The 12,394-nt window shown below is 35.2% G+C and overlaps 1 protein-coding gene across 1 annotated transcript in view; it reads left to right on the plus strand.

Moving 5' to 3' along the window:
* The window catches only part of LOC107444822 (L-xylulose reductase), a 100,703-nt gene that overhangs the window by 23,557 nt on the left and 64,752 nt on the right, over positions 1 to 12,394 (plus strand). The window lies entirely within an intron of this gene.

Here is a 12,394-nt window from a genome sequence, read left to right on the forward strand (position 1 = left end):
CAGAATTGGAAATAAGTACTTAATAAGAACCTCTTAAAAATGATTAAAAAGTAGTCAAATGAACGCACCAAATTTTTTGACGGAGGGAATCTATGTCCGGTATCCAGGCTAAATGATCCATCCTATCACCTGTGTTCCATCCCCTGAGTCGCTTGATTAAAATAAAAAAAAGCAAAAAAAAAAGGTTTTCACAAATGAAATAGGCTCAAAATTTCAAATCTAATTAATTATCTTACAACAAACTCTTTAGCAAAAAAGTAGGTGTCACAAATTAATGTTCCAGCTTGAAAAGAGTGTTTTATAATGGGATCATTTTCATATTTCCCCAGCAACTCTGTTGTATAGTGGGCATGATTAAAATTTCCCAAACACTCCATCGTTTTATATTGAATCAAGATCACATATCAATATCATAGTCGATTTAAATGACATGTCACAAATAGTTACACGAAGTACAGTTATCTTCCAAATATGGCAGACATCGGGTAATCAAGTGACCAGGAAATGAAGTTTAAATTGCATAGTAAACAGAGTTTAAAATAATAGAATAAAAATTTAAAATCAGATAACATAACAGATCATAAATTGGGTAATTATTAATAATAATAAAATTTAAGGATTCCCAAGTCAAAAGTGTCGTGCTAGAAACAGCAATAGTAACAACAGGAATGAGCTAGTTTTTGCTATGTATTGTTATGACTACAATCTTATGTCTGCAAGATTATATGCTTCACAATGCTAACCTGCATGAAGTGCTAAAAAGCTAGTCTATATAGCATAAGCATGATAAGCTATATACGAGCATCTTATGCTTATTTTCTGTTTAAGCTTTAACCAAATAGAGAAATAGACACATTAACGAATTATTATATGCTTGATAAATAAGCTATGAAAATTTTTTTGGTATGAACAGCCAGCATGATGCGCAATAATTTAATTACTGATAATACAAGAACTAATGAAATATTCAATAACATTACATAAAATATTATATTCAATAATACATAATATTGCACTCAATACTACATAATATTATATTCAATAATACATAATATTATATTCAATAATACATAATATCAAATTCAATAATGTTATTCAGAATATTAAATAATATTCTATTCAACAATTTGACTTTTAAAATTATCCTCCAGTTGATTACTTAACAATTGGGACCACTCTTTCAGAGAAGGAGCCCCCCATAGTATTAAGCCAAATTTGAACTGAAAAAAGATTGAGTTTTTTTCTAAATATAGCAACCATATTGCCTTTTTAAACAATCTCTCTATAAGTATCTAAAACAATTGTACGCTTCAAACATATCAGAATAACTCAATATTACTAATATGTTATGAAATGGAGCAGATTTGAACTCAGAAATTATATTATTTATTTTATTGGAAGCAAAATTATTTGTATGAGAATATCGCCTTTCAAAATAAGCTGCAGACAGCAGCTGGTTGGAAAAAACCACACGAATGAAACATTTTAGATTTTTAAAATAATAAGAAAAAAAATAGCAGCCGAGCTTTATGTAACGATGAACTAAACACATTCTTTAATTTATTTTTGGAATTTTAGCTGCATAGATGAAACCAATTTCGTTTCCATGACAAAATGGGTTAAAGAAAAGCAGCCAGGACGAGGATAATGTCGCAGTCACAAGTAGCAAGTCAACTGTTCAATGGGGAATCCATCGAAGTAGGCGTTTTCAAATCGAAGGGACAGTTTCTGTCAAGGGAGGATGAGGTGGAGGGTTGAGGTAGAGGTGGTGGATGCTCAGCTCAAACTTTACGTAGCCTCGCGTTGATTGCGGTTGAAGCTCGGTCTGTAACTGTAAGTTACGGTGACTGTAGCACCCGGAGTAGATGTTCGGCTTGTACGTTGCAATGCTGTTGCGTCTGTGGAGGAGGTGGTGAAATCTCTGCTCAAACGTTGCGTAGCCTCGCATAGATTGCGGTTGTTTGGTCAGCCTGTCGATGTCTTTCCGAGGCTACGTAATGCTTGAGTCGATCATCCACCACCTCTACCACAGGTGTTACAGAATTGTAACGTACAAGCCGGTTATCAACTCCGGGCTCCACAGCCCCCTTCACTTACAGTTACAGGCCAAGCTTCAACTGTAGTCGATACGAGGCTATGCTGGCTGTTGCTTCCATAACTGAAGCTTGGCTTTTACGTTGCAATGCGGTAGCATCTGTGGGGGTGGGGTGTATGCTAAGCTAAACGTTACGTAGCTTCGCATCGATTGCGGTTGAAGCCTGGTCTGTAACTGTAAGTTACGGTGACTGTAGCGCCAAGAGAAGAAGCTCGGCTCGTACGTTGCAACGCTGTTGCGTCTGTGGGGGAGGGGGTGAATGCTAAGCTCAAGCGTTGCGTAGCCTCGCATTGATTGCTTGCTGTTTGCTCAGCCTGTTGAAGTCTTTGCGAGGCTACGTAATGCTTGAGTCGAGCATCCACCACCTCTACCACGGGTGTTACAGAATTGTAACGTACAAGCCGATCATCAACTCCGGGCTCCACAGCCCCCTTCACTTACAGGTTGCAGGCCGAGCTTCAACTGTAGTCGATACGAGGCTATGCTGGCTGTTGCTTCCATAGCTGAAGCTTGGCTTTTACGTTGCAATGCGGTAGCATCTGTGGGGGTGGGGTGTATGCTAAGCTAAACGTTACGTAGCTTCGCATCGATTGCGGTTGAAGCCTGGTCTGTAACTGTAAGTTACGGTGACTGTAGCGCCAAGAGAAGAAGCTCGGCTCGTACGTTGCAACGCTGTTGCGTCTGTGGGGGAGGGGGTGAATGCTAAGCTCAAGCGTTGCGTAGCCTCGCATTGATTGCTTGCTGTTTGCTCAGCCTGTTGAAGTTTTTGCGAGGCTACGTAATGCTTGAGTCGATCATCCACCACCTCTACCATGGGTGTTACAGAATTGTAACATACAAGCCGATCATCAACTCCGGGCTCCACAGCCCCCTTCACTTACAGGTTGCAGGCCGAGCTTCAACTGTAGTTGATACGAGGCTACGCTGGCTGTTGCTTCCATAGCTGAAGCTTGGCTTTTACGTTGCAATGCGGTAGCATCCGTGGGGGTGGGGTGTGTGCTAAGCTAAACGTTACGTAGCTTCGCATCGATTGCGGTTGAAGCCTGGTCTGTAACTGTAAGTTACGGTGACTGTAGCGCCAAGAGAAGAAGCTCGGCTCGTACGTTGCAACGCTGTTGCGTCTGTGGGGGAGGGGGTGAATGCTAAGCTCAAGCGTTGCGTAGCCTCGCATTGATTGCTTGCTGTTTGCTCAGCCTGTTGAAGTCTTTGCGAGGCTACGTAATGCTTGAGTCGAGCATCCACCACCTCTACCACGGGTGTTACAGAATTGTAACGTACAAGCCGATCATCAACTCCGGGCTCCACAGCCCCCTTCACTTACAGTTACAGGCCGAGCTTCAACTGTAGTCGATACGAGGCTATGCTGGCTGTTGCTTCCATAGCTGAAGCTTGGCTTTTACGTTGCAATGCGGTAGCATCTGTGGGGGTGGGGTGTATGCTAAGCTAAACGTTACGTAGCTTCGCATCGATTGCGGTTGAAGCCTGGTCTGTAACTGTAAGTTACGGTGACTGTAGCGCCAAGAGAAGAAGCTCGGCTCGTACGTTGCAACGCTGTTGCGTCTGTGGGGGAGGGGGTGAATGCTAAGCTCAAGCGTTGCGTAGCCTCGCATTGATTGCTTGCTGTTTGCTCAGCCTGTTGAAGTTTTTGCGAGGCTACGTAATGCTTGAGTCGATCATCCACCACCTCTACCATGGGTGTTACAGAATTGTAACATACAAGCCGATCATCAACTCCGGGCTCCACAGCCCCCTTCACTTACAGGTTGCAGGCCGAGCTTCAACTGTAGTTGATACGAGGCTACGCTGGCTGTTGCTTCCATAGCTGAAGCTTGGCTTTTACGTTGCAATGCGGTAGCATCCGTGGGGGTGGGGTGTGTGCTAAGCTAAACGTTACGTATTCTCGCATCGATTGCGGTTGAAGCCTGGTCTGTAACTGTAAGTTACGGTGACTGTAGCGCCCGGAGAAGAAGCTTGGCTTGTACGTTGCAACGCTGTTGCGTCTGTAGGGGAGGGGGTGAATGCAAAGCTCAAGCGTTGCGTAGCCTCACATTGATTGCTTGCTGTTTGCTCAGCCTGTTGAAGTCTTTGCGAGGCTACGTAATGCTTGAGTCGAGCATCCACCACCTCTACCACGGGTGTTACAGAATTGTAACGTACAAGCCGATCATAAACTCCGGGCTCCACAGCCCCTTTCACTTACAGATACAGGCCGAGCTTCAACTGTAGTCGATACGAGGCTACGCTGGCTGTTGCTTCTATAGCTGAAGCTTGGCTTTTACGTTGCAATGCTGGAGCATCCGTGGGGGGGGTATGCTCAATTAAACGTTACGTAGTCTCGCATCGATTGCGGTTGAAGCCTGGTCTGTAACTGTAAGTTACGGTGACTGTAGCTCCCGGAGAAGAAACTCGGCTTGTACGCTGCAACGCTGTAGCGTCTGTGGGGGAGGGGGTGAATGCTAAGCTCAAATGTTGCGTAGCCCCGCATCGATTGCTTGCTGTTTGCTCTGCCTGTTGAAGTCTTTGCGAGGCTACGTAATGCTTGAGTCGATCATCCACCACCTCAACCACGGGTGTTACAGAATTGTAACGTACAAGCCGATCATCAACTCCGGGCTCCACAGCCCCCTTCACTTACAGTTACAGACCGAGCTTCAACTGTAGACGATACGAGGCTACGCTGGCTGTTGCTTCCATAGCTGAAGCTTGGCTTTTACTTTGCAATGCTGTAGCATCCGTGGGGGTGGAGTGTATGCTCAGCAAAACGTTACCTAGCTTCACATCGATTGCTGTTGAAGCTTGGTTTGTAACTGTAAGTTACGGTGACTGTAGCGCCCGGAGTTGATGCTCGGCTTGTGCGTTGCAATGCTGTAGCGTCCGTGGTTGTGGAGTTGGATGCTCGACTGAAACGTTACGTAACCTCGCATCGATTGCGGTTTTAGCAAAGTTACGGTGGCTGTAGCTCCCGGAGTTTATAAATGTGAGGCTACGTAACGTTTGAGCTGGTATCCTCAGCGAAGTCTGTTGAGCAAATGCTTCCTGAGGAGTTTAAAGTTTTACAAGTGCCCAGTACCCAAGTGAATTATGAAACCCAAGTGTTGGATATAACTCAAGGGAATGACGAACCTTCATGTGACGAACCTCAAGGGGATGATGAACTTCAAGTGTTGAATGAAGTCCAATGGCCTTGTGATGAAACAGAAGTGTTGGATATGCCTCAAGTGTTGATTGAATCAGAAGTGGTGAATCTGTCTCAAGTGTTGGTTGAATCAATAGTCTTTGATATGCCTCAATGGTTGGTTGAATCTCAAGAGCCCCTAGGCGTGTGTTTTAACGTGGATTTTTCACTCATTGCACCAAAGGAGGATCAAGAATGGGATACATCTGATACTTTTTAAGCAATTTTTCGGAATCTTTGAAGGCATTGGATTTACGAGTAGTTGTGAAACACTGTAGGAGAAGACAGTATCCATTTAATCCAGAAACACCATTGGATTTATCAGCAAAAAACAAACAAACAAACAAAGTAAACGCATATGTAATGTAAATATTGTATAGTATTGATGGTATTATATTGTATTGTAAATTTGAATGTATTGTATTATAATATAAGTAAATAAAATCCTCTGGGGTATATTTTTTTCACAACTGTTTGTTATTCTTTAAGATTTCATTTCTTGGGACATGGCCAAACAGAATGTCATAACACTTTGTGGACAATCAGAATGCCGCACGTCTTAATACTTCCTTCTTTTTCGCGTACAAAAGGAGATTCAGAGCCAATCCATTTCATATTCCCCATGAGGAGTTTATTATTAAAATCTACTGAGATTTTTTTTCCTTTCAAGATCGCAGAAATACAATAGCGATAGCTGTGTGAAACATAAGGTTTATTTTATAACCGTCGTTGAACAGCAGACCCAATTTTATTGGTTTATGATCATATATAGCAACGTTACTTTTAAAAAGTAACGAGTAAAAGTACAAGTATTTTTAAAACAAGTAATGAGTAAAAAGTTCTTATTTTAAAAAGTAACGAGTAAAGAGTACATGCAAAAGTACAAGTACTAAACAAGAAAAGTAACGATTTAAAAGTGCATTTCTAGGAAATCGAAGATTCAAAGTAACCTATAATTTTATTGAATATTATTCTTATGCTCTTTAATGTTTTTGCAAAATTGTTGTTATTTATTTAATTATTTTTAATTTTGAAAGTTGTGGACATTAATTTATTTTTAAATTCGGACGAATATTATAATATAATTTTATAATGTAATCGTATAGTATAATTTTAAAATCAAATATAATTTTAATATCAAATCTTTTTGGATTTGCACGAAAAAGAAATTTTAACTATTGATTTTAATTTTTAGTTTATTATTTTTATTTATTTAATTACCATTGATTTAAAATTGTTTTACTCTATAGAAACGCGTTTTAAAAGCACAAACATAAACAAAGCAAACACGGGGTTTCATATAGCTTTGTGATCTTTGAGCTAGTAAAAAATAATTGCATGTGCAGTATAAGTTGAAACAGAACAGTCTACAATTTTATTTGTAACAATGGCTAATGCTGAAGTCATGCGAGAAAATCATTTTCCGAAAATTTCTGCCTAACGGAATAATAAAAATTTGTAAACGAATTTTAGTATCAGCGGCTAAATTAATACCTTCGAGTTTTCAAGAGTTAAAATAGTAATTATAATAGTTTTCAATAGCACATATAGTTCTGAAGTTCTTAGAGATTTGACTGGACTTTGTTTGACAAGGTCGGGTATAAACATAATTTTAGTAAAAAATGTACTAGGTAAAAACGTATTTAGTAAAAAATGCATTAAGACAAAAATGTATTATTAGTGAGTTCAAACGAAAATTGAAAAATGTAATAACAAAATCCAACATTTTTTATTTAAAATGTATTAAATAAATGCATAAAACTCGAAAATGAATGAAAATGACTTGCTAATTAATATTTTTATTCATTTTGCAAAATAATTGCATTTCGAAAGTGGTGTCACTGAGTCTGCTGCGAGAATTTCTCAGAACGTGCTTAGCCACGCTGAATAAGCGCTCCACGGGAGCACTAGAAGGTACTGTAGCATTATATTTCAAATATATTTTTTTTGCGATTGGATATCGATTCAAAATTGATATGCTTTCCGTTTCAACATTTGAGCTCATGTATGCCATAAATTCTTCTGTCGCTGGTGATTGGCATGATGTTTTCAGCTTTAGAAAATTTAAATTCCCTGGGTTTTTTTTTCTGTTACGTTATTAGTTATAGCAGGGTGTTCAGCTTGGACAATTCTTTCAAATTTTTTTGTAGCCTCCTCCCTAGCTTATTCTTCCGACCAATTAAATTTGATGCAAGGTACCAGACCTGCAGCAAACAATAAATCGTACTGCGATTTCACATCGCGAAACCTTTCGCAGTTCAAAAGAGCCGTCTTTTCCCTTTCAGGAGTGACAATTTTCAAAGGTCAAGGTATTTAAACACGAAGTTAGCAGTGAATACATATATATTGCACATTAATTTTATAAATTAAAAAAAACATAAGCATTTATTTTTAATTTAATCTTTTTTTTTTTAGAAAGCTTACCGAGTTTTAGAAAAAAGTAACGATTTCATTCGACATTTCCGTTACATATACTTGTACTTTTTTCCTAAAAAAGTAACAAAAGTACAAGTAAAAGTACTAAATTTAAAAAGTAACGAAGTACAAGTAAAAGTACGTACTTTTTACATATGTACGTACTTTTTACTTATGCACACATATGTATGTCCAAAATTAGAAGTAAGTTGGAAAATAGCAAATAGTTGACATTCCTTTGTGAAACTTATGGAAAACCAATTAGAAATATGAATACGAGGAAATATAAACATGGATTTTTTTCCCTTTATTTTTCTTTTTCTTCTTCAGTTGAGGAAGAAAACCCATTTTTATTAGTGACTTGAAAGGGTCTAGGAGGGATCGATGACTTTTTTTTTTGGCTTACACTACTTATCAAGTCTTCAAGAGTAGGTAAGAAAATATTAAAAAATTTAAACAGGAATGGATCATTTGGCATTTCTTGAAATGACAAGTTAGCTAGGTTAATTATTTATTACACCTCCTGCACAATGATAAAAATTTTTATTGCTTACAGATTTCATTAAAATGTCAATCTAATTAAAATGTAAATAATGCATGATGTAAAATTTGGAGTTGCAATTTATTTTGGAACTAACCGCATTTTTTAGGTACATGTTGTGCTTAGATGAAAATACTTCAATAAATAATTTGAAATCATTTCATTTCAATTAGAGTAAATGTAGATAAAAGCATTAATCGAATTACAGGTGGAAAATAGAAACTTACGTTAAAGAAGAGCTTAGATAAATTAGCATATTGCTAATTTAGTTATAAAAAAATAAAAATGGGCATAGAAAATAAATTTACATTAGAGAAAATGTCTCGTATTCTCATCATTTGATTTCGATTCAAATCATTGGCAATTTAATAATAAGAAGAAAAGACAAACTCACCTCCTATGCGCAATACATCAGCACTGTAGTCGGATGTTCCTTTAAGTCTGCCCCATGAGTCTTTATGTGTCACTACCATTTTCTTGAGATTTTCAACTTCCTGTTGATTAACAAGGAGATCCGGACACCAAAAGAATATAAGTTTTGGCCTTCTCGAAATCTTTTGTCGATTTGGGGAACAAGTCTTTTATAAAGTTAATGGGGACGTATTATGTTTTCCCTGGCTGATCATGATAATTCACGAAGGTGGACATTTCAAAAAATTATGCGCAAAGACTCAGCAAAATAATTAATGTATACAAGAGTGAATTAATTGGGTATAATATGAAAAAAACACAACTACTTCGATTTAGTAGGAACAACATATGACGCAATGCTAAACGAATGGAATTTAGTTGTTGTTTATTTAGTTATTGTTATTAGTAGTTGTTGTTATTTGTTTTAGTTGTTGTTGTTTATTTAGTTTCAATAACTTTTCTTTATAATGCAATAAAATCTGGCGAGCAGCTATTTAAACGATCGAACACTTCGTTTGCTTATTTGTGGCTTGAAGTTAGGCTCGCAGAAAATGCCGTTCATGGGTTAAATTTAGTAGGAACAACACAACCTGTGACGTAGGCTATATTATACCCAATTAAGAAACAAAATTTCTCACGTGCATGAATTCTACATTTCTCTCGAGATAGTTGCGAAATATTATGTGATTATGCGCATCGTATTTTTTGTTAAATAATTTACTTATTATATATCAGTTTATAGATGGTAACGAGAAGAGTTTTGTGGTTGCCATGGTAATAGTTTGGAATGTAAATAGTTTCTGAGTGAGTGTAAGATTTTTCTTTGGAATGACGATGTTATAATTTTTGTTGTTGAGATAATAAATCTTCTTTTTATTAAACGTAATAGTAGAGTTTTCTTAATTATTTGATTCGAAGTCCTTTGAGTTTTATTTGAGGTCAGTTTGTATTTTTTGACAACAGTATTGCAGAACTTAAAATTTAAAAAAAGCGAATGGGAACAGCAGTAGCGAATTTGTGGAGCGAAAATGATCTTTCGATATTGTGATTAAAGACCATGCTTGTTCATTAAAACTTGGTGACTTTTTAAATTGGCCTCGAATGTGTTTTCTCCCAGGATCTAAGCATTTTTTTAGGCGTGGTACCTCGAATTTTCTTTTGCTATTTAAAGTTTAGGGGAGAAAAAGTTCTTTTCAGAACTACACCTTTGTTATTTACTTTTCTTACGTTTTAATTTTATTCTATTAAGTTAAATATTCTGTTTTTTCATTATTTCGTTTTGTTAAGTTAAATATTCTGTTTTTTCATTATTTCGTTTTGTTAAGTTAATTATTTTGTTTTTTCGTTATTTTGCTTTTTAATTTTTTTTCGTTGTTTTATTCCGTTAAATTTGATTAACCAGCGCATTTAGATAATGGGAAAAAAGACTTGATAGATATAAACGGTATTTAGATAAAACTTCTGAAGAATCAGTTCCAAAGCGAGTGCTGAGTCGGCGCAAGAGGACTCATTTGTCACAACGTGAAGTCAAAAGTTATTCTGATATTAAGCGAACTGATTCGGATCCTGAACACGAGATAAATTTTAATTCCTTGGAAAATCGACAAGATGCTGCTGATTGCTTTAAGAATGAAAAGGTATAAATGAATCTTATTTTATGAAATTTTTCAGAATTAAAATTAACTTTTCTTGAAGTATTGAAATACTAGATTTCCCTTGTGAACTCTTTCTTGTGCTGGAGAATAAAAATTTATTTTGTGTTTATATCTGTGTATTTGGTTTCTTTATAATGTGCATATTATACATTAAAGAAGTTAATGTCAGTATTATATGTTTGAAGTTGTTTCTTATTGTAATGCTGATAAATTATTAAATTGACTATATTACTAATTGACGATGCATATAATATTGAAAGTGAAACATGCATGTTTGTATATAAGGTTGGGGAGTATGCAGCATTAAGATTTGCTTAACAATACCTGACTGTTTATTATCCCAGCTGTAAAATAGCACTCATTATGCTAAAAAATGTAAAATAACACAAAATATTGTCAGCATCAAATAAATACATCATTATTCAATGTGAAATGGTTTATTATAAATTATTCTAACATTAAATGAAGGATGATGCTTCATTATTAATAATAAACAATACTTTATAGGTTTCTATTCTACTTATTAGTAAATCAATACATTTCATTGTCAAATAATGGGTATTGATGGTTCACCAATAGCAATCATTCTTTGATCGTTGTAGTTCCTTGATTAGTACTAAAACAACATTTTCCATCCTGAATTGGTGGAAGTTGTTTTCCCAAGAATTTTAAACATAGCATGTTGGCCCGCCAACATATAGTAAAATATCACCATCCAACATCGAATGATGGAAGTTTGTTAGCTCATCGAAATCCATTACCACATGATGGAAATAGTTGGATGTTGATTAATTATTATTCCACTTTAGAAACATTAATTAAGATTAAATTAAGGTAAAATTAAGATTAAATATTAATTTGATTTTATAATATTATAATTATTATAATATTATGATATTATAATATAATTATTATTGGATTATAAAGAATTAATAAAAACTACAAATATTTATTATTAAATTCATTATCAGGGCATTAGGTTATTTGCAAAATATATATCGTTACATTAAAGGATTTATTTTGATTCCATAAGTTCATTAGGTTCACTTTAGGATAAATAAATTAAATCTGCAGGTTTATTTTAATAAATTTAATAAACAGGTTCATTTTAATAATATCATTTTAATAAGCAGGTTCATTTAATTTAGAATTTTAATAGACGCTTTTTATAACCTTTGCAACAAATTTGATACCTGACATCATGCTAGTGATTATGTTATTATATGATGATATAATTTCATGATGCTTATGAAAATTGTTAAAACTTATTAACTTTTAAAGTCATAATTAAACTGATTCATAGCTTTTATCGATATTGTTATTTCAAAAGCGTTTATACCAGAACTTGAAAACCCTTATAAAAGGATGATACCCATTATAAGATTTATCATTCTTAGAAAAACTTTGTTTGCATGAAAAATTGTTTTGAAAAAATAATATTAAATAAAATATAAATTAAACTATGTTTTTTGGAATGCATCTGAGAATATGTGTTATGTGTTCTTTTTTTTAATCTAACATTGTACTATTATTGCACAGTTATATTTAATTTTATAAAAAAAGAAATTTTCATAACTTAATAATAACAATTTATGAACAATTACAAGCTAGGGTGAACTAGCTTGTTGTAATTGCGGAATACAAGATACATAAGTAGATGTTCTCTGTTTAATTGGTCGTTCCAATAATTATCTTTTTTCTTCTTTATTTCAAAATAATTATAAAATACATATGATTAAATAATTTAAGCAACCTCTAGAGTTATAATTACAACCCCGACACAGGTTGTCCACGTTTCACGCACTTTTCAAGGTTTTACGATGGACAAAATACATAAGTAGATGTTCTCTGTTTAATTGCTCTTTCCAATAATTAGCTTTTTTTGCTTTATTTCAAAATAATTATAAAATATCTATGATTAAACATTTTAAGCAACATCTAGTGTTATAATCACTTCCCAGGCACAGATTATCCATGTTTTTGCACTTTTCAAGGTACTACAATGAAAAAAGTTTTTGTATCGAATTACTGCAAAAAGAACTGGCACCCAGAGTGCCGGTACTTCATATCGCGAAATCCATTTTCTCTGGAACATGTTACGG

Source organism: Parasteatoda tepidariorum, chromosome 2, assembly GCF_982258835.1.
Source record: "Parasteatoda tepidariorum strain Cologne lab strain chromosome 2, Ptep-v5.0, whole genome shotgun sequence".
Classification (NCBI taxonomy): Eukaryota; Metazoa; Arthropoda; class Arachnida; order Araneae; family Theridiidae; genus Parasteatoda; species Parasteatoda tepidariorum.